General features: G+C 42.4%; 1 protein-coding gene across 7 annotated transcripts in view; it reads left to right on the top strand.

Moving 5' to 3' along the window:
- The first annotated feature begins 13,937 nt into the window (after positions 1-13,937).
- GLI3 (GLI family zinc finger 3) overlaps positions 13,938-22,866 on the top strand; it is a 207,163-nt gene continuing 198,234 nt past the window's right edge. For 2 of the 7 annotated variants that reach the window (XM_044294727.1, XM_044294720.1), the window contains exon 1: positions 13,938-14,261. The gene's annotated coding sequence lies outside the window, so the exon portion shown is untranslated. Of the gene's footprint in view, positions 14,262-14,293; positions 14,527-14,572; positions 14,603-15,742; positions 15,837-20,236; positions 20,269-22,866 lie in introns of those variants that run through there. The other 5 variants (XM_044294724.1, XM_044294721.1, XM_044294725.1 and 2 more) reach the window with 5 other exon arrangements.

The following is a 22,866-nucleotide window of genomic DNA, read 5'->3' as shown; positions in this document are numbered from 1 at the left end:
GTCCGCGTTCCGCTGCGGCTGCCCCACGGACTGTGCTCGTGCATTGTGGCCCGTATTTTGCGGGCCGCAGCACGACCACGGGGCACACACGCCCGGTGTGAAAGAGGCCTTAGTAACTTACATTTCCCATGTAATAATTCTGGAGTATCTGTTCTTATGACTCTACGTTGTACCATTTGTTAATTATTCTTTCTGGAAGTTATGAGTGAATTATTAGCAGTTTGCAATGAAGGTCCTTCTGAGTGTTGGAGAGTGTCCATGCACAATTCTGTCCCTGGCAGCACTGATTGGATAACATCAGACTGTGCAGGGACATACCCCCAACTGATAAACCCAGCTGGACCTTCATTTCTAGAAATTCAGTCATAAATAGAACATAAGATTAGATGTTCCAGAATAATTGCAAGTACAATAGTTGTTAAAATAGACAAGTCAGGAGAAGTTACAGGTCCTCTTTAACATGATTGTCCTGCATAGGCAACCTCTTTTCATATCCCCTTTCAGGACATACGGACATCTACGAAGATGGTGCCCAGCTCTATTAGGCAAGGTGGAGAGATGCTTCAACTAGCGATGACTTTTTTATTTTTCCGTTCACATAGCCTTATAAAGGGGCTTATTTTTTGTGAGCCAAGTTCAGCTTTCTAATGGCACTATTTAATATTGCATATGATGTAGCGGGGAGCTGGAAAAAAATCCAAATGGGGTGGTATTGGAAAACAAATGCATTTCAGTCACAGTTTTATGTTTTTTTTACAGCATCCCCTATGCAGTAATATTGACCTGTTACCTTCCAGGTCAATATGATTACAAAGATACCACACTAGTATAGTTTTTCTTGCGTTTAATACTGAAAAAAATAAAAACCTTGAAAAAAAAGATTTTTTTCTTTTCATCGTCATATTCTGACCCCTAGAACTTTTTATAGCTATGTGTACGAAGCTGTATGAAGGCTCATTTTTGCAGGGGCATTCTGTACTTTTCAGTGTGTGTCACTTTTTAATCACTTTTTTATTAAAAGTTTTGGGGGAGGTGAAGTGACAAAAAAAAGTCAAATTGGCCATTTTTATATATTTAGAAATTTTTAATATTGTTAAAAACATTTTTTTTTATCACCCTGCGTGACTATAACTGGCAATCATTAGGTTGCCCATTGTGTTCTGTGATGGCTATATAGCCATCATAGAACACACAATTTACTATATGCTAATACAGGGCTACTACCTGCTGGCCTGTATTGGTATATTCGAGTAATAGCTAACGGAGCCTGCTTGAGGCTCCGGGCTATTATTGTAATGTAATAGTTTCTCCGATCTCAGCTGGAGAATGCCGTTATGGGCATGGGAGCAAGCGGCTCCCGCGTCTGCACTGCTCAGACGCTGGGTGTGGCTGTCAAGGGGTGCCAGAGCTTAGAAGCAATGAGCGTTCCATCAATACAGATAGAATTGCTCATTGCTGGAGCACAGGGAGCTGCAGTCCTGTCACTCAGCTCCCTGCGCTCCTTTATGCCAGCACACTGAATGATGAAGCAGAGAGACTTCACCCTGCAGACACAGATCACGTTGTCAGCCTGTGTGGGAGGAGCCTGCAGCAGGGGAATCTGCCTAAGCTCTGCCCACACAGTGCTGCAGAGCGATCTGTGTTTGCAGGGGAGAGAGGGATGTGAGCTTCAGGAATGGGACAAGCTAAGTAGGTACTGTGATTTTTTTTTTTAACAGAGGGAGCACAGTTGGTATTTCTACCATGGAGGTGGCACAGATGGCATTTCTACCATGGAGGGGGCACAGAGGGCATTTCTACCATGGAGGAGGCAAAGAGGGAAATATTACTACAAAGGGGGAACAGAGAGCATTACTACAACAATGGGGGCACAGAGGGCAATATTACTACAAAGAAGGCACAGAAAGCAATACTAATACTAAGGAGGCACAGAGGGCATTACTACTACAAAGGGGGCACCCAGGGCAATACTAATACAAAAGGGGCACAGAGGGCATTACTACTATTAGGGGAGAACAATGGGCATTACTACTATGATGGGGCACAATGGGCATTACAATTATGAAGGGGGCACAGAGGGCATTACTACAATGAAGGGGGAACAATAGGCATTACTAATATGTAGGGGGCACAGATGGCATTACTATTGTGAAGGGGGCACAGAGAGCATTACACCTTTGAGGTGGGTGGGCATAACTGTTATGGGGCACTGAGTGGGCATTTTTACTGTTATAGTGGCACAGTGAGGGCATAACTACTCTGAAGGGGCAAAGAGAGGGATTACAACTGTGAAGAGGGCACAGGTAAGGTATTACTACTGTGAAAGGGGCACAGAGAGGGTATAACTATTGTAAGGCACAGATAGGGTATTGCTACTTTGAGGGGGCACAATAAGGGCATAACTACTTTCAAGGGGGCACAATGTCGGCATAACTACTGTGAAAGTTGTACAGTGATTGCATAACTACCTTGAGGGATCACAATATGGACATAACTACCATGAGGGGGCACATATCTGGACAAAACTACTTTGAAGGTTGTACAATGAGGGAAATACTGCTGTGAGGGGGTACAATTTTTGTAAAGTATTGGGGGGGGGGGGGGGTGCCAGAGAAAGGAGTTTTGTATTTATTTTGAGACCTGGTAAAAGGGTGAAATCTTAAACGAGGTTTAAAGTAAACTTCCATGATGTAGCATACTGTATAAGACATTTTTTCCCCCATAGCATGTGAATGTGATGTTCTTCCAGATTGGAAAATTTGCCATGTGCAAACTTGGAAGTGGGGGTGGGGGTGTTTTACAGGTGCCTCAGTCAGCAATAGGTATGGCAAGGTACAACCCTACCGATCAACTAGCTTTATTAGATTATTAACAGTGTTAGAAGTGTGTCCCTAGAATATGGCAGTGTCTATGTCAGGAGACCATCCCAGTATCCAGAAAAGTAAAAATAGCAGAAAGGTAAAATTTTGCTCAGTGTCAGCAGCACAATACAAGCTGCCTGTTTCTGCATCCAGAATAGTAAATATTGAATGGAAAGCTACTTGAATAATAGCACTGAACATGTCACTCACAGCCCCATGTGTCCAGGGGTAGGATTAAAGGGGTATTATCATCTTAATGATCACTGTTAAATCTGTTAATGATTTAACAGTGATAATTTTTCTAAATATATTTCATTAACAAATCCCCACCCCTTAGAAAAAAATAAACCTATACTTACCTGACTGTTGTCTTCCGTCTCCCCTGGTTACGGCCACCGCTCTTCTCAGGAATCGCGGTGGACGCGCGTGTGCAGACGACTTCTTTTCTACTCCCGGCCGGCCGCGCGCTGTACTGAACGCGCACGCCGAGTCCGCACATGCGCCCTGGTGACTTCTTCCTGGCAAGTATACTATACTGGCCAGGAAGAAGTCACCAGGGCGCATGCGCGGACTCGGCGTGACCGTTCAGTACAGCGTGCGGCGCGGCCGGGAGAAGACATCAGTGAAGATGGAGCCAGCCCCCTGACGAAACCAGGAAGTGGACGGCGCACCGGGAGCAGGTACGTATAAAACTGCGTATTGAGAAAACCCCTTTAACATTTTTAACAGCAGGTTCCCTAGTGTGCATGTGGAGCGGCCATACCATACGGCACAACAGAAAATTATTCCTATTTTAATAGTCAACAATTACAATATTCCAAATACGTTATTAACCCCTTTTACCCCGGGCCAGTTTTCACCTTCCTGACCAGGCAATTTTTTGCAAATATGACAAGTGTCACTTTATGTGGTAACCATTTTGGAATGCTTTTACTTAGTCAAACCATTCTGAGATTGTTTTCTCGTGATATATTCTACTTCATGATAAATGTAAGTCAGTATATTTCACCTTTATTCATAAAAAAAATCCAAAATTTGCCAAAAATTTGGAAAAATTCCCAATTTCCTAAATTTACATTTCTCTAAGACAGTGATACCTCATAAAATATTTATAACTTTGTATTTCCCATATATTTGCTATAATTTTATAAATGTAATTTTATTTTTTATTTTAATGTTAGATGGATTAGAATTTTTGATGCAATTTTAAAAAATATTAAATTTTTTTCCAAAACCCGCTTTTTCCCCTACAAACATTGTTAACCCTTTAGGTGTTAAATTTAATTAAAGGAAAACTGAGGAGAAATTTTACTTTTTTTGCAGATTTTCCATTTTAATCTATTTTTTCCTGTAAGGCGGTAAGGGATAACAGCAAAACAAAGCTCAATATTTATTACCCTGCTTCTGCAATCTACAGATTGTGGTCCTTAACTGCTTTATAGGCACACAGCAGGGCCCAGAAGGGATGGAGCAGCATATGGATTTTGGAAGGCAGATTTCACTGGGATACCAAATATGTCAATTTTTTTTTTTTTTGTGTGTCTGGTTTACATGATAAAACATTTAAAAAAATATATATTTTTTTTCTGCTGTGTTTTTTGCAGGAAGAGTTGATGTTTTTATTGGTACCATTTTTAGTACATATGATTTTTTGATAATTCAATATTATACTTTTTTGGGCCACGGTGACCAAAATATTATTAAAATATTTTTTTTTACGGTGCTCACTTGCAGAGTAGATCATGTGATATTTTTATAGAGCAGGTTGTTATGGAAGCAGCAATACCTAAGATGTCTACATGTCTATACCATATTTTTATTTACTTATTTAGTTCAGTTTTACACAATAAAAGCAATTTTGAAAAAAAAAAGCATGTTTTTGTGTCTCCAGTTATAAAAATGTTTAGATGAAGGGAAAGGGGCACTTTTTTTTACTGCAAACTTATTATTATTATTTTTTACAAAACACTTTTCTTTTAGGTTTTTTCTTTTTAACTTTTTTTTGTCCCAGTACAGAGACTTCAACATTTCAGGTTCTTTCTGTTTCAATTCAGTACAATACATAAGGTACACTGCTGCCCTGACAGTGTGCCTGTAAGACCGAAAGGCTTTCATACACAGCAGAAGCCAAGGCCTTTGCGTAGTCTGGAATTGCCATGGCAGCCATTGGCCCCCTGTCGCTGCAGTGCAGGGAGCCAATGCAAAGGCAGAGGGAGCTCCCTTGTGAACCTCGTGTATTCCGCAGTCAATGTTGATCGCAGCATAAAAGGGGTTAATCTGCCAGCATCAGCCTTTACAGCAATGCCGGCTAATACAGTAGGGTCCCAGCTGTCAGTCACAGCCAGGCCCCATCACTTATCGGGTGTGCACAGCTCCAGTGCCCGCCTGATTAGTACTTCAATTCACGGCAAGTCATTTTCCACTGTGATATACTAGTATGTCAAATGTAAGCAAGGGTATAATATAGAGTATAAATATTTGTATGTGTCACAGTAATATCCTATACATTTTCTAAACGTATATGACCTGACAGTCCAGAAAAACTTATTTCCACAGTATAATTATAATTACATGAACATACTGTATATACCCACACTCACTAAATGAATCCCAACCATTACTTATATATAGCCCTTTGTACGCAGATTTATAGGAGTGCACATGCTATTCAGCACAAATACCTCTAAATACAAAAGTTAACTGTACAGACTGACGTTTAACACATAGATACAGTGCCAGAACCACAGTCAGTACATAAATACAGTACCAGAACTAATACTTTTACATACTGTATATATGGTACCAGAGACCAGAATGCTATATAAATGCATTACAATAACTTAAGCTCATTACATACATAATACTTCACCAAGCTCAGTACCAAAATACGGTACCAGGTTGTAATGACCGGCGTCACGCAAAGGGAGGGAAAAGGGAAGGCCCTGCCCATGGGAGAGGGAAAGGTGGTGACCCCTGACTCACCTTGCGGCTGGCACCTGACTGCCCTGACGTCCCTAGACGGGTTCCTCACCCGTACGCCGATCACGTGCCTAAACCCTGGCTTTCCCTAAGATGAGCCCTAGGTAGTGAACAGGGCGGTGGGATCACTAGTCCACACCACTGATACTAAGAGGAAAACACCAAGGAGAGGACAGACAATACAGACAAACATAAAATCCCAGGTGGGCGACAACAACAGACCACAAAGGACCAACAGGGATCCGGAGGGTAACGTTCTGGACCAACAACCAGGGAACGCAGCAACACAGCTCCAGTGGGTCAGTATAGAAGTCCAGGCAGGAAGCTCTATATCTGGCAACCAGAGAAGTGGGAGAGGGGAATATAAGGAGGTTGGGAGTGCTGGACAAGGAACAGCTGAGGAGAAGGAGCTACGGATCCCTGAGTGAGCCAAAGGGTTGCAATGCAAACCAGAAGGCTACCATAAAGAAACAGCCCTATCTTTCTACATAGAGCGCGCAGCCAACCGCTGCGATTTCCTGACCCCGGGTATAACGGAGTCAGGCGTGGTTCTTGACACCCTCGTGACACAGGTCCAATTTTACTACATAAATATAATACCACGCATCAGGACTAAGTTCAGTACATAAATATAGCACCAGAACCAAGCTCTGAATATAAATACAACACAGGCACCAAGCTCATAACTTAAATTCAGCACCTGAATCAAGAGTATAACGTAATGAGAGCACCAGAACCAAGGTCAAAACATAAATACAGCACCAGAACCAAGCTCAAAACATAAATACAGCACCAGAACCAAGTTCAAAACATAAATACAGCAGAAAAACAAAGCTCAAAACATAAATATAGCACCAGAACCAAAGTCAAAACATAAATACAGAACCAGAACCAAGCTCAAAACATAAATACAGCAACAAAATAAAGCTCATAACATAAATATAGCATCAGAACAAAGCTCAGAACATAAATACAGCACCAGAACCAAGCTCATAGCATACATACAACAACAAAACAAAGCTCAGAACATAAATACAGCACCAGGACCGAGCTCATAGCATAAATACAGCAACAAAACAAAGCTCAGAACATAAATACAGCACCAGGACCGAGCTCATATAATAAATACAGCAACAAAACAAAGCTCAGAACATAAATACAGCACCAGGACCGAGCTCATATAATAAATACAGCAACAAAACAAAGCTCAGAACATAAATACATCACCAGAACCGAGCTCATAGCATAAAAAATACAGCAACAAAACAAAGCTCAGAAGATAAATACAGCACCAGAACCAAGCTCATAGCATAAATACAGCACCAGAACCGAGCTCATAGCATAAATACAGCAACAAAACAAAGCTCAGAAGATAAATACAGCACCAGAACCAAGCTCATAGCATAAATACAGCACCAGAACCGAGCTCATAGCATAAATACAGCAACAAAACAAAGCTCAGAAGATAAATACAGCACCAGAACCAAGCTCAGAACATAAATACAGCGCCAGAACCGAGCTCATAGCATAAATACAGCAACAAAACAAAGCTCAGAAGATAAATACAGCCCCAGAACCAAGCTCAGAACATAAATACAGCACCAGAACCAAGCTCGTAGCATAAATACAGCACCAGAACCAAGCTCATGGCATAAATACAGCAACAAAACAAAGCTCAGAAGATAAATACAGCACCAGAACCAAGCTCAGAACATAAATACAGCGCCAGAACCGAGCTCATAGCATAAATACAGCAACAAAACAAAGCTCAGAAGATAAATACAGCACCAGAACCGAGCTCATAGCATAAATACAGCAACAAAACAAAGCTCAGAAGATAAATACAGCACCAGAACCAAGCTCAGAACATAAATACAGCACCAGAACCAAGCTCATAGCATAAATACAGCAACAAAACAAAGCTCAGAAGATAAATACAGCACCAGAACCAAGCTCATAGCATAAATACAGCAACAAAACAAAGCTCAGAAGATAAATACAGCACCAGAACCAAGCTCATAGCATAAATACAGCAACAAAACAAAGCTCAGAAGATAAATACAGCACCAGAACCAAGCTCAGAACATAAATACAGCACCAGAACCAAGCTCATAGCATAAATACAGCAACAAAACAAAGCTCAGAAGATTAATACAGCACCAGAACCAAGCTCAGAACATAAATACAGCACCAAAACAAAGCTCAGAAGATAAATACAGCACCAGAACCAAGCTCAGAACATAAATACAGCACCAGAACCAAGCTCAGAACATAAATATGGCACCAGAACGTGGGTTCTCACTATATAAATACAGCCTCAGAACCAAGCTCAGAACATATATACAGCATCAGAATTAAGCTAAGAATATAAATACGGCAACAGACCGGGCTCAGATTATGAATAGAGCACCAAAATAGAGTTCAGAACATAAACACAGTACCAGAACCAAGCTCATAGCATAAATACAGCAACAAAACAAAGCTCAGAACATAAATACAGCACCAGAACCAAGCTCAGAACATAAATATGGCACCAGAACGTGGGTTCTCACTATATAAATACAGCCTCAGAACCAAGCTCAGAACATATATACAGCATCAGAATTAAGCTAAGAATATAAATACGGCAACAGACCGGGCTCAGATTATGAATAGAGCACCAAAATAGAGTTCAGAACATAAACACAGTACCAGAACCAAGCTGATAAAATACAGTACCAGAACATAAATACAGCACCTCCTAACTAGACATGAGCAAATTAGTTCTACAATAATCAAATGCTTTACATATTTCCCATAAGATTCAAATTTTGGTGAATATAAAACTTTTGTGATTCATTTTGCACAAATCGCTAAAAAAGCAACCATCATTTTTCATATCAAAAAGCATCTACCACCAAAAAGGGAACATTTTTGGATGATTTTTTATTTTAAAGTGTAGGGATAGTGATAAGGAATGTTTTTCTAATATACTATATTTAGTGAATCTGTCCATTTCTATAAGAAAAATCGTTCACAAATTGCCCTTACCAGCACTCTCTAGATGAGCGTGGCTAAGAAAAGTCTGTCTTCACAGTTCAGCGCAGAACTGAACTGTGAAGATGCTCCAGCTCACTGACGCTCTCCTACACAGGCCTAAAACTGACTATATATACATCTCTGCATTGACATTGTATGTTTCCTCTGTGTCCCCGTCGCGCCTGGAGATCCATTACAGTCAGCGCTCACTATTAAGAAGGCACGGAGAAGCTGTTCTACAGTACATACGGACGGCTGGCGTTAAAGCGATACAGTTCTAAGAGACCTCAGTGTCATACATGACTTTTCAAGGCAATTGGGGCACTTTCGACTTGAATTTATTTGGACTGAATCTAATCTGATGGATGATTCGACCAAATCAAAACTGACACAAATTTTGGGAAATTGCTAATCTCTACTCAAAACATAAATACGACACCAGAACCAAGCTGATAACTTACACACCGCACCAGAACCAAACTCATAACTTACACACCGCACCAGAACCAAACTCATAACTTACACATCGCACCAGAACTAAACTCATAACTTACACACCGCACCAGAACCAAGCTGATAACTTACACATCGCACCAGAACCAAACTCATAACTTACACACCGCACCAGAACCAAGCTGATAACTTACACATCGCACCAGAACCAAACTCATAACTTACACACCGCACCAGAACCAAGTTCATAACTTACACACAGCACCAGAACCAAACTCATAACTTACACAGCGCACCAGAACCAAGTTCATAACTTAAACACCGCACCAGAACCAAGCTGATAACTTACACATCACACCAGAACCAAGTTCATAACTTACACACCGCACCAGAACCAAGTTCATAACTTACACACTGCACCAGAACCAAACTCATAACTTACACACTGCACCAGAACCAAACTCATAACTTACACACCGCACCAGAACCAAGCTCATAACTTACACATCGCACCAGAACCAAGCTCATAACTCAAACACCACACCAGAACCAAGCTCATAACTTACACACCACACCAGAACCAAGCTCATAACTTACAGACCGCACCAGAACCAGCTCATAACTTACACACCAAACCAGAACCAAGCTTATAACTTACACACCAGAACCAAGTTCATAACTTACACACAGCACTAGAACCAAGCTCATAACTTACACACCGCACCAGAACCAAACTCATAACTTACACACAACACCAGAACCAAGCTGATAACTTACACACCACACCAGAACCAAGCTCATAACTTAGAACTGCACCAGAACCAAACTCATAACTTACACACAGCACCAGAACCAAGCTCATAACGTACACACTGCACCAGAACCAAGCTCATAACTTACACACCGCACCAGAACCAAGCTCATAACTTACACACAGAACCAGAACCAAACTCATAGCATAAATACAGCACCAGAACCAAGCTGACAACTTACACATCGCACCAGAACCAAGCTGACAACTTACACACTGCACCAGAACCAAGCTCATAACTTACACACCGCACCAGAACCAAACTCATAACTTACACACTGCACCAGAACCAAACTCATAACTTACATACTGCACCAGAACTAAGCTCATAACCTACACACCGAACCAGAACCAAGTTCATAACTTAAACACCGCACCAGAACCAAGCTGATAACTTACACACCACACCAGAACTAAACTCATAACTTACACACCACACCAGAACCAAGTTCATAACTTACACACAGCACCAGAACCAAACTCATTACTTACACAGCGCACCAGAACCAAGTTCATAACTTACACACCGCACTAGAACCAAGCTGATAACTTACACATCACACCAGAACCAAACTCATAACTTACACACCACACCAGAACCAAACTCATAACTTACACATCACACCAGAACCAAACTCATAACTTACACACCGCACCAGAACCAAACTCATAACTTACACATCGCACCAGAACCACGCTCATAACTTACACACCGCAACAGAACCAAGTTCATAACTTACACACTGCACCAGAACCAAACTCATAACTTACACACCGCACCAGAACCAAGCTCATAACTTACACATCGCACCAGAACCAAGCTCATAACTTACACATCGCACCAGAACCAAGTTCATAACTTACACACCGCACCAGAACCAAGCTCATAACTTACAGACCGCCCCAGAACCAGCTCATAACTTACACACCGAACCAGAACCAAGCTTATAACTTACACACCAGAACCAAGTTCATAACTTACACACAGCACTAGAACCAAGCACATAACTTACACACCGCACCAGAACCAAACTCATAACTTACACACCACACCAGAACCAAGCTGATAACTTACACACCACACCAGAACCAAGCTCATAACTTAGAACTGCACCAGAACCAAATTCATAACTTACACACAGCACCAAAACCAAGCTCATAACTTACACACCGCACCAGAACCAAGCTCATAACTTACACACCGCACCAGAACCAAACTCATAACTTACACACCACACCAGAACCAAGCTGATAACTTACACACCGCACCAGAACCAAGCTCATAACTTAGAACTGCACCAGAACCAAATTCATAACTTACACACAGCACCAAAACCAAGCTCATAACTTACACACCGCACCAGAACCAAGCTCATAACTTACACCCCGCACCAGAACCAAACTCATAACTTACACACCCCACCAGAACCAAACTCATAACTTACACACCGCATCAGAACCAAGCTGATAACTTACACACCACACCAGAACCAAGCTCATAACTTACACATCGCACCAGAACCAAGCTCATATACTTACACACAGAACCAGGACCAAGCTCATAACTTACACACAGAACCAGAACCAAAGCTCATAACTTACACACAGAACCAGAACCAAGCTCATAGCATACATACAGAACCAGAACCAAGCTGATAACATAAACATTGTCAGGACCAAGCACCAGCACCAGAGAATAGTCTCTGTAGAGTCTGCCACCAATATATTTGGCTCCTCACTATTGCAGCTCATTTTCACACTGTATACCTGCAAACACTGCCCTTGAATATAACAGTGCCAGACATAAGATCGGACTGCTGCACATCATAACTTTCACAAAATGATATTGCCACATATATTATATTGCCCCACAAACAATAATTATGCCACACAGGTGTCCCCTGAAAAATAATAATGCTACACATAGTCCCCCATAAAAAAATACAATTATAATAAAATGATGGTGCCACACAACAAAAAATAATATAACGTTCCAGGAAAAATAATAGTGCTACACATAATGCCCTATGAGAAATAAAAGTGCCACACAGGTGCCCCACAAAAAAAGAACAGTGCCACACAGAGCACCACATACTAGTTCTCAGCCCAGAAACAAGCTAATTCATAACACCCAAATTTGACCCCCTTAGGCATCTTTCACACGGGCGTCAGTTTTTTTGCCCGGATAAGAGGCTGGTGCGTTGCGGGAAAATGCGCGAGTACAAAACATTGTAATGCATTTTGCACTCGCGTGAGACAAAATCGCGCATGTTTGGTACCCAAACCCGAACTTCTTCACAGAAGTTCGGGCTTGGGATTGATGTTCTGAAGATTGTATTATTTTCCCTTATAACATGGTTATAAGGGAAAATAATAGCATTCTGAATACAGAATGCATAGTATAATAGTGCTGGAGGGGTTAAAAAAAATTAAAAAGTTAACTCACCTTAGGCTACTTTCACACTTGCGGCAGTGTGATCCGGCGGGCAGTTCCGTCGTCGGAACTGGCCGCCGGATCAGCCGATCTGCCGCTAACTGAAAGCATTTGTGAGACGGATCCGGATGCGGATCCGTCTCACAAATGCATTGCAAGGACGGATCCGTCTCTCCTCTTGTCATGCGGACCGACGGATCCGTCTTGTACATTTTTCTCATTTTTAACGATCTGTAGTAATATTTCCCCCTTTAGTGCCCCCAGTAGTAGCAGTGCCGACCATAATGCCCCCAGTAGTAATAATTTACCCTATAGTGCCCCCAGTAGTAATAAAACCCACCATTATGCAACCCAGTAGTAACAATCCCCCCTATAGTACCCTCAGCAGTATCACAGCCCACCATAATGCCCCATAAGTAATAATGCCCGCCTATAGTGTCCACAGTAGTAATGACACATCCATAATGTGTGCCACTAGATAAATGCCCCTTTATAGTGCTGCAAGGACATTGAACATCAAGAGGCCCTCCCCTGTACCCCCATTGGGGTACGCGCAAAGCAGATTGAGAATCTCTGGTCGATGGAACTAACAATGTTAGCCAAGCACTGTGCTCATCTGTAGTCATCAGTCTAATAGAGTATGAATGGAGTGGCAGCATGTAGGAATGGTTGGGGGGGGCACAGGACACCCATAGTGGGGGTCCCCATCCCAGTGATAGGGCCCACATTGATCAGACCTATTCTATGGATAAGAGATGAATGCTGATTCTGGGAGCACCTAGACTTGACTGTAACTATTACAGTAGACTATCCTGTAAGTCTACAGGAAACAGTCTACATACGGTACAGGATAGTTTTTTTCTGTGTGGCTGAAGTCCAATCCAGCTGTGGATTGGTGATTACTATAATTCCAACAGCGGCCACTAGGGGGAGCTCCTCCGTTCCCGCGTCTAGCTTGTGGTCTCTGGAACGTAGCACAGCCCATAGGGTAGCACTGTAGTGCCCATAGCCATGTGCAGAAGACGGTCCCCTCTAAAGTGTGCGCTCTGGAAATGACGCACTTAAAAACTCCTCAGGTAACGCGGTTACTTGGCATATAACTCTTTCCTGCCCAGAGGACACGGTTTAGAGAAAGCAGTGAACACAGAGGCCGTTCATGCGCCTTGTACAGCTATGCACAGTGCCGCGGCTGCCAACATCTCCTTGCTTCTGTGCTTTCCCACTTTATTATCCCTCCCCGCCTCGCCGTGGTGGGAGGGTCCGCTCAGAGGTTGAACACTGAGTGGGAGCTGGAATGCCCGGGAGGAGAGGGGTGGTGCCACACGTGCGTGTGTCTCCCCCCTCCGAGCCGTACATTCACTCTCCTCTCTGTCTTCTCCAACTTATGCCACTCCCTCCTGTATCTCCTCTGCCGGATTCATTTATTAAGGAGATGGAGGGGGGAAATAAACGAAGCGGCTAAAAATGCCCCAAATCCCACAAACTAACAGTGAAAAGCCCTACTAAGAGAAGCGCGCCCGCAGCTTGTGTGTGAACTGCGCGCAGCTGCCTTGCAACTGCTGGACAAGTTGAGGGAGAAGCAACATCTGTAAAACTTGGACACCAGAAGGAGGAGGGAAAGAATAAGAGGAGGACGGGGAGGAAGGAGGAAAATGCCAGTGTAAGAGAACGAAGAGTCCTGCAGAGAAACTTTGAGAAAGCACATGTGAGTATGCGGTGCCCTGCATGTGCTGCCAGGGCACATACACCATGCCATGGGGGGCATGAGCCAGTGTGGTGCTGCTAGGAGGGAGTCAGGAAGGATCACATTACAAGATCCCTGAGACTGATGCAAAGAAGAAGGAAAAAGCCAAGTGCTGAGTGAGTGGCTGCAGGCTGGGCTGCCAGGGGGCACCTCCTAGTTTCTCCTTGACACTGGGGACTTGGGCAGTCTATGCCAGAGATAGGGAGGAGGAAAGCTTGGCTGGAAGGTAGGAGTTTGCTACAAGTGTGTGTTTGTGTCTTTGTTGTGGAAGGAAGAAAGGAGGGGAGACATTTAGGATTGTTGTAAGTAGTTGCTTAGGTTCACTTTGTCTTGGAAGAGTTTAAGAAGTTGCAGTAGATTCAGAATCTTCTTGAGTATGGGACCCTGTTGCAAGCAGTAGAACTATAGTAACAAAGATTCTGGAAGTAAAACTGAGCTGGTATTATCATTCCCACCTATGAAGGATGACATTTCTGGAGGCTTCTCACAACTGGAGATGTGTGAGGTAGATGATTGTGGAGGATCTCACAACTGGAGATGCTTGAGGTGAAGTAGTGACCATGATAGGATGAGATTTCTGGAGGTTCTAACAACTGGAGATGTGTGATGTAAAGTGGTGACCATGATAGGATGATGTTTCTGGAGGTTCCCACAACTGGAGATGTGTGAGGTAAAGTAGTGACCATGATAAGATGATGATTCTAGAGGTTCCCACAACTGGAGATGTGTGAGGTAAAGTAGTGAGTGACCATGATAGGATGATGTTTCTGGAGGTTCTCACAACTGGAGATGTGTGAGGTAAAGTAGTGACCATGATAGGATTATATTTCTGGAGGTTCTCACAACTGGAGATAAAGTAGTGACCATGGGGGCATGCTTCTTTCTCAGACTTCCTGTCTGTCATCTCATTGACCAATACTATAGTCTCCCCATAGCTTGAATTGGCTGATAACAGAGAGAAATTGTGTGCCTAGTGTAGTTTGTACAAAGCATTTGGAATAACCACATCCATGTGGCTTTCACAAACTTGCACAATGTTCACATTCATGGGTCTCATTGAGCTGATGTTGATCAAGAAATCAGTGCATTTTCTTGCAGGCTGAAGTTCCTCGATGTTTATGTTACGCCCTATTATAAGATAGTACTCTGGGCGCGAAGATATCATTTTGAAGAACATTGTATAGTTCCTCACCCCCCTCCCCTCTTTCTTTGGACAGTGTGGAGCTTAACTTCCACCGTGAAGTTCTTGGCTCTTGTTCAAGTTGTCCTGAGCCCTAAAGTGGAGCTTGATGCCAGCCTTATGCTGGCTGAAACTTTGTATCTTTAACACAGCACTCTCACATCTGGACACAGAGGGAGGGAACGCACATGCACCCCTGCTCCTAGCTCAGGGCTTTCAGTTCTTACTAGAATATTAGTTGAGATTCCAGCTGCATAGCTGATGTGATTGAAAGTGAACACAAAGAACTTGGAAACTTGACTTATGGAGTTCTAACTTTACAGATCAGGACTGCATGAAGTCACCCCCCGGAGAATGTATGTGGTTTTTAATACATATAGTATACATAATATCTAACATATAATTAATTAGGTATACATTAGATTACTTGTATATGATAGGTAAAAATTTTAAGATGCCTTTAATCTGGTCGTCACGTGGAGATTGTGATGTCTAGGATTCTATGTTCCACCAAAATGTATGTAGAGTTTTGACTCTCGGTTGCGGTTTTTACCATTCCAGTTAATATTTTTAGTCTTGGTACAATTATATGTCTCATTCAGAATATGTGAAATCTGTGGCTGGAGGGGCAGGCTCTATGTAGAAAGGGGCAAACAAGGACTCTGGTCAAAATGAATCATGCCAGACACTCACTTTCTCCAAGACGAGCGAGAAAGGGAAGAGTAAGAGGTAAAGTAAATACACAGAACACCACAAACCAGACTGGATTAACTGATCTACACCTTCTAAATAAATAGCTGCGAGAGACAGAAAGGGAGTTGAGCGGATGCGGAGGTTTCGGTGGCCTGTGTACTTACTTTATTTACTGACATGTTCTTTTCAGACTCAAGTGGATAACAAATGCAGTTCAGCGTGGAGCGAATGAAAGTTCACACAACAAGAGTCATAAAGTTTAGCGGCAGCCATTGTCAGAGGAGGATCAGCATTGTTGTGGGGGGCCTGGGCTTAGCGAGTCCACACCAGGCAACTAACTGAGTCATACGGTTCTCAAAAACAAGCATTTATCTTTTACACTTTTCTAGATGTAACTTAGATGTCTCTTAACCTTAGGAATCTCAGTTCTGCATTGATCTTAAGTTTGACCAGTGACCTGTGAGGAAAGCCTCTTCCTACCATTTAAGATGGTAACGAGCATGGTAGGTGTGAGATGAAAGTTTATTTCTACTATTAACGAATTACTGGTGTGAGATATCCATTAGAATATTTCTTAAACTTTTGGAGAAGTTTGCAACAGCTTGTAACAGAAGGAAAGTTCTTGGCAAATGTTGGAGTTACGAAGAGTTCAAAAATGTGTTAAAGCGAAGGCTACACTTGATGTATTTATTTCCTTTTAATAGTCAGTCTTGCGATTTAATATGTATTTGTGTGCCAAGATTCATGAATTTGCTTATTTGGCATTAATAATTGGGATAAAAAAAAAAAAAACACAAGCCCCGAACCCATAATATTCCTTTCCAGCATTTTGTTAATGTAATTACGTTATCACTCAAAAAGGTGCCACGTTGAATGAGTCTATGATTATTTCAATTAGGTGCTTTATTAAAAATTAACAGTGGCCTCGCGGTTTCCAAATTAGCATTGTCACGATTATTTTGATGGAAGGGACAGGAATACTGAAAACCCGGTGTATTACCTAATATTGCTCTTTCCTATGTATGTTAGACTGATGCAGAACCTTCGTCATGCCAGACATTGGATAGTCATGTTATTTATTTATTTTAATATTAAAATGACTCATTTTATCATTATTTGGGTAGAAAAAAAACTTCAGTTTAATCGCATTATGGAGTGTTCTTAACTATAGGACACCAGGAATATCCTGATAAATATTATTTTTTCTATTTATTTTGCATTTATTCCTTTGTATTGCATTGCGGCACTTTTAAAACAAAGACAAAAAAAGAGTCACAAAGTTACTTATTTCAGTCTGCAGGATAGATTTCCATTACAGAAGAGGCAGGACACAAAGAAACATGTTTCATGCGGTCAGGAACTTTCATGGTCTGGCTTCTTCCTCTGATTTTGTTGGCAAGGTGCAGACAAGTTAGGGAAGGGTCAGGCAGTAGTAAGGGGTAAAGAAAAAAAAAATCTCTTAGCTCCTTTCAGCCCGGGCTTCCTTGTGTAGTTGCTAGAATATATGTCAAAGTAGAGTGTGAAAAAGGTACACAATCAACGTCGTCATATGGACCGCACAAAGTCCTGTTTAATGTGTTGCAGGGACTTGCAGTACAGTAGGGTTTAGTCAGTTGAGACTTCTATGTTTTTGGAACCCCTGCAGCACTCAAAAGGTTAATCAGGCGGGAGAGGTCCTTTGCTGTCAGGGCCCACTAGACATCACCCAAGAGCCTTAATACTTCCTCAAGCCCATTAAGGCACTGAAAACCTGAAAGAAAACAACACAACAATACCCTTTGCCCTCCATGCATGAGAATGAGCTTGCTGTGCTTTACACCTTATGTACAATGGAGAAGGAGGGAAAAGAAAGCATAAACCAACAGGGTGCCCGATATAAACTTTTCCCAATACTTCCTACAGTCTTATCATCTCTCAACTTTCTCCAGGTATTTGAATGGGTCTAAGGAAAAAAAGTGTTCTGTAGCCAGGCAAGGACTTTCAATGAAATTTTGCACTTTGATGATCTCCCCTCTTTCTTCTTTTCCTGCGTCTAACTTTGATATATTGACAGCAAAAGGAGCTCGCAAAGCTTTTATACAGCCTGAGCGGCAATGCTAAGCAGCAGTCAGATGTCTCCATGCATTTGTGTTTAAGTGCAGAAGAAATAGCATGTCTGTGGGCAGCTGAGGTTCTTATCAAGTCCCTAATCCCAAGTCCCTGAGAACCTTGAGGGCATGCCTTAGATCTTGGCAAAATCATTGTAGACTTGCACAGTTTGCAGATTAAATATGCTATGTGTTCCTGGGCCCAACAACGGTTTTATCAGCCCACTAAGCTTCCGACTGCTGCTATAGGCACTGATGTCTGCAGTAAGTGGCCTCTGTTCATTTCCAGAAGACTCGGCTAGATCACTCCTGACAGAGAGGGACCTGACCAAAGTCGAAAGTTTTCCAATCGCAAAGACAAACATGAAGCACAAAGCCTTGATGGATTTGATGCCTCTATTAGAAGTTTGTAGAGGAACACTGCGCACTCCATGTGCTTCTGTTCAGAGATGATTACTCTTACTAGTTTCAAATTTGGGACCCCATGAGGAGATATCACAACTTTCTAGTACAGGGCATTTCTAGGGCTGCCATAGCAAACGTCAGCCTCGGAGATACCTCGGTTTGACCACGTGACTAGGAAAGGTAAAGGGAATAATTTTACAGAATCTTTTTTAGAAGAACCTTAGGCACAGTCCATTCACGTTTTCATTTATTAAATATTATATACTGATCATTTATCTTTAGTTTCACAATTTTTTACTGAAAATATGAGGGAAGAAAGTATCTTAGAGTAGAGGAAATTTCAATATTTTCTACATTTCTAATGTCAAAAATTTCAGGAAATGAAACCCATTAGGCTTTGTTTGCACCAGTGTCATGGCTTCTGTTTATAATTGGGTCATGAGGTCTGTGCCAGCTCTAATATCAAACCGATCCAGATCAATCTCGGCGCTTATCGTAGTACGCATCAGGCTCCAAGTATTTTTTTTACTGCAAGAATAGCGCAAAAATAACTGAAACCCTGATAGAAATCACATAATGCAAGTGTGAACAGAGCCGAAATTGGATGTCTCCTGCTGCTGCTCAGTCAGCTTAATATTACATTTAATATTAAAAAAAGATGAGGGTTGTAGCTTAAAATGAATGCATTTAGATAAAAAAATCGACATGTTTGTTCATTCAGCTAGGTGCCCTCCTGTGCCTTTTCCTTGGAGTCTCATTGGAAGGCATTGTATGGACGGATCAAAGTCAGTTAATCACATTCGGTATGACTGCTCCAGGTCAGTATATCAGAGGGGAGCTGGATTTTAAGAATGTCATGCTAAATAAGCCTTCCCAGCATAGTATAAAAAGAGCCTGACTTTGAGGCACTGACAGTATTATCCAGCGTCATCTTTCTAAGTGGTGTCATTAATGAACTGTATTTCAGGAGACCTGCATGTTGGGCTCGTCCTACCTGTTCATTTTTGATATCATCTACCAGTAACTTACTGCAGAATATGTCCAACTACATGCAGATGTAGAAAATCCACAACCGCCCGCTTAACATCGATAATTCTTAGTTGACTAAGTTGATTTACTCCTATCCCACTGAAAAAAAAAAGAGAACGGAAGCCTCTTAATCACCCTGCAGTAAATTATCTTAGTAAATCTACCCCCTTGTCTAATCGCAGGATAATCATGCTGGAGCTTGACATGGCCGCCCCTCCTCTTATAAATGTGGTGTGAGTCCATTAATTAGAAGCGAGGAAAAAAAAAAGTCATATCCTATTTCTAAACAATAACATGTGTCAGCTCATTACCCGCGAGAGCGAGGCCAATATTGTGCTCAAAGGTTGTTTAATGAATGGAAATGTGAAAGTCCATTTGTCAAGGTAGCGCAAGGTTCCTGTTAGTTTGCAGCCCCCAAATTCATTGTCTACACGGCCTAGTCATTAGTCATCTCTGTATTAGTATTGCCCTCAGGCAGTCCAGCCCCGCGCTACTTCACACCAGCATGACTTTGAAAGCGCACTGTACCGACTTGTAGAATTACTGCTGTTATTTCCGCCTAGCTGGGTCCTAGGTAAGTCCCATCCCCACCTTATCACTCAACTTAATCCTCCTTTTCTGTTTAACTGCTCCCTGTGACTTTTACAAGCCCTTTCATCTCTCCCCCATGCACCAAGTCAGGTACTGTGCTAATATTATTACGTGTGACTGGTTGATCACAGATATGCAGAGCTAGAATTGGCGCAGTAGGAGTTAACCTGGAGCCGCGGAGTCAGTGTGCGCGTTCACCTACGCGCCACTGCGCCTTATGTAACGTGCTGTGTTTTCAGAAACAGTCAGTTTGTTATCATGTGGATTACAGCCTCGTTTGGCTTCTCTGTGCTGCAAGGAGAGCAGGTAACTTATAAAACACATGGCTTGAGCCATTTGACAGTTTTCAACCACAAATGTTTAGAAATGACATTTTTTGGATAAGAGTGCACAGCTGGAGGCGCTGAAAGTGTGAACTGCCATTTACTTATACGCGGGATGACATTTCGTTCTCTGCTTTGGTCATAAAGTCCACCATAGTTGTACGTCCCTGGTTATTTTTCATATTTGATGGCTGCTTTGAGAATTGATTTGTAGGTTAAACTTTTTTTTTCCTATCGAAGTGATACTAAAAGGCGTATGTAATTTGGCTGTTAAAATACTGAAAGCTTTAAATAGCAAAAAGTGATGGACATTATACTGTAGCCATTAGGCCAGTTACATCAAACATGGAGCAAATCTGGCATGTCAGCCCCACATTAGATACAGCTGTATGTTTTATTGCTAAAGAATCCAGAAAGCTGAAATGGCTGCATAAGATTAGGAAAAAGGGTCTGCTTTTTGTTCCAAAAACAAGGTCACTCTTGTCCATGGACTGTGTCTGTTATTGCAACTTAGCCCCACTCACATGAATGGAGCACGAGTTGGCCAAGCCTGCATGTGTTCTTAAAGTGTAACTGTCATGTTTTCATCAAAAAATAAATTTTAGCATATGTTACTGCTGCAGCAGCCTTATGCATGAAGCAGTCTTTACTTTCTTCACATGACCTTCTCAAGATGGCTCCTCTGCCAGTTCTCTGAGGCCAAAACTGCTTTCTCTCACTTCCCATACACACTTGCTGTAGCCAGCAGCTCCCTGCCAGCCAATCAGATTGGATTACTGAGAGACACGCCTCCTCACTCTGAAGCCTAATGCAGACATGCAGTGTGAAGGACCGCCCCTCCGTCTTCCTGTCTTCTTAGCCAGAGACAGACAAGCCATAGCAACTGTATTTTAAGGGAGCAGTGGAAAGGGACAGGGTACATTAATGAAAGCTGTTATTATAAGGTTATTACAGATCTTTTGACAATCATTGACAGACTGACTCAGGTATACATGCCTAGCTCTAATAAACTAGCTCTAAAAAAAATATATATATAACAGTTACACTTTAATCAGAAGAGGGGAATTAGCTGAAGCCAGACACCTCTAGTGATGGTCTGTATCCCATAAGAACAAAGAAGTTGGTGCGTTATGGTTCAACTTGACTCTTTCTGCAGTTGTAACACCCCCATAAACATAAGATAGTTTTTCAATCCTGCCAAAATTGGCGGGGTCAGCCTACATTGCACTTATGTTTATGGGCACCTTGAAATAGTTGACTACCTTTTGGATATTAATGATCTGTCCTCCAGATAGGTCATCAGTATGAGATTGGTAAAGTTCCAACACACATCAACCCCTCCAATCTGCTGTTTGCAGCTGCTGGAAACATAACAGTGGAAGGAGTAAAAAACTGAGGGCTTGGTACAGTGTGTAAGGCTACTTTCACACTAGCGGCAGGATGGATCTGACAGGCTGTTCACTCTGTCGGATCCGTCCTGCTGCTATTTCGCCATGCCGCCGGACCGCCGCTCCGTCCCCATTGACTATAAAGGGGATGGGGGCGTTGCTCCAGCGCAGCACGGCAGTGCACGGCGAGAGGCCGCCAGACTAAAAGTACTACATGTCCGACTTTTTAGTCCGGCAGCCTCTCACCGCCGTGCTGCGCCGGAGCTCCGCCCCCGTCCCTATTATAGTCAATGGGACCCGCACCTATATTTAGAACGGAGCCCACAAAGTGCAGAAGCGCTTGGCTATTTTTAGCAGTCCTATTGAAATGAATGGAGAGTGCACGGCGCAAGAGCGGCCATCGCTCCATTAATTTCTATGGGGCCGATGGAAATAGCCTAGCCAGGGCTTGGCTATGTTCGGCAGTCCCTTAGAAGTGAATAGAGGGCGGCCATGCATGCATGGTGCACCTTCCTTCAGTTTGTGGGCTCTGTTCTAAATATAGGTGCGGGTCCCAGCGGTCAGAAGAGCACCTATCATACATTGGGGGAATATACTAGCGATAGGCCCTCAATGTCTGAGATGATACGACCCCTTTAAGCCTACATGCAACTAAAAGTCAGTGTAATGTCATGATAAAATTACTGCCGCAATGCAGTCTGGTTGCTCTTTAGGGAGGGGGGGAGGGGGTATGTTGCAGACCATTGTGACTATTTTCAAATGTTCCCTAGAAGAATTGTAGCCCTAGCCTTAGAGCCGCCTTGTTACTTGAGTCTACTAAATACATTTTCCAATGTCTCGCAGTGTATTTGAGATGTAGTAGAGCTATAC

This window comes from Bufo gargarizans, chromosome 5 (assembly GCF_014858855.1).
Source record: "Bufo gargarizans isolate SCDJY-AF-19 chromosome 5, ASM1485885v1, whole genome shotgun sequence".
Lineage (NCBI taxonomy): Eukaryota > Metazoa > Chordata > Amphibia > Anura > Bufonidae > Bufo > Bufo gargarizans.
The sequence above is the reverse complement of the archived record's forward strand: the minus strand, read 5'-3'. Positions and strand labels throughout refer to the sequence as shown.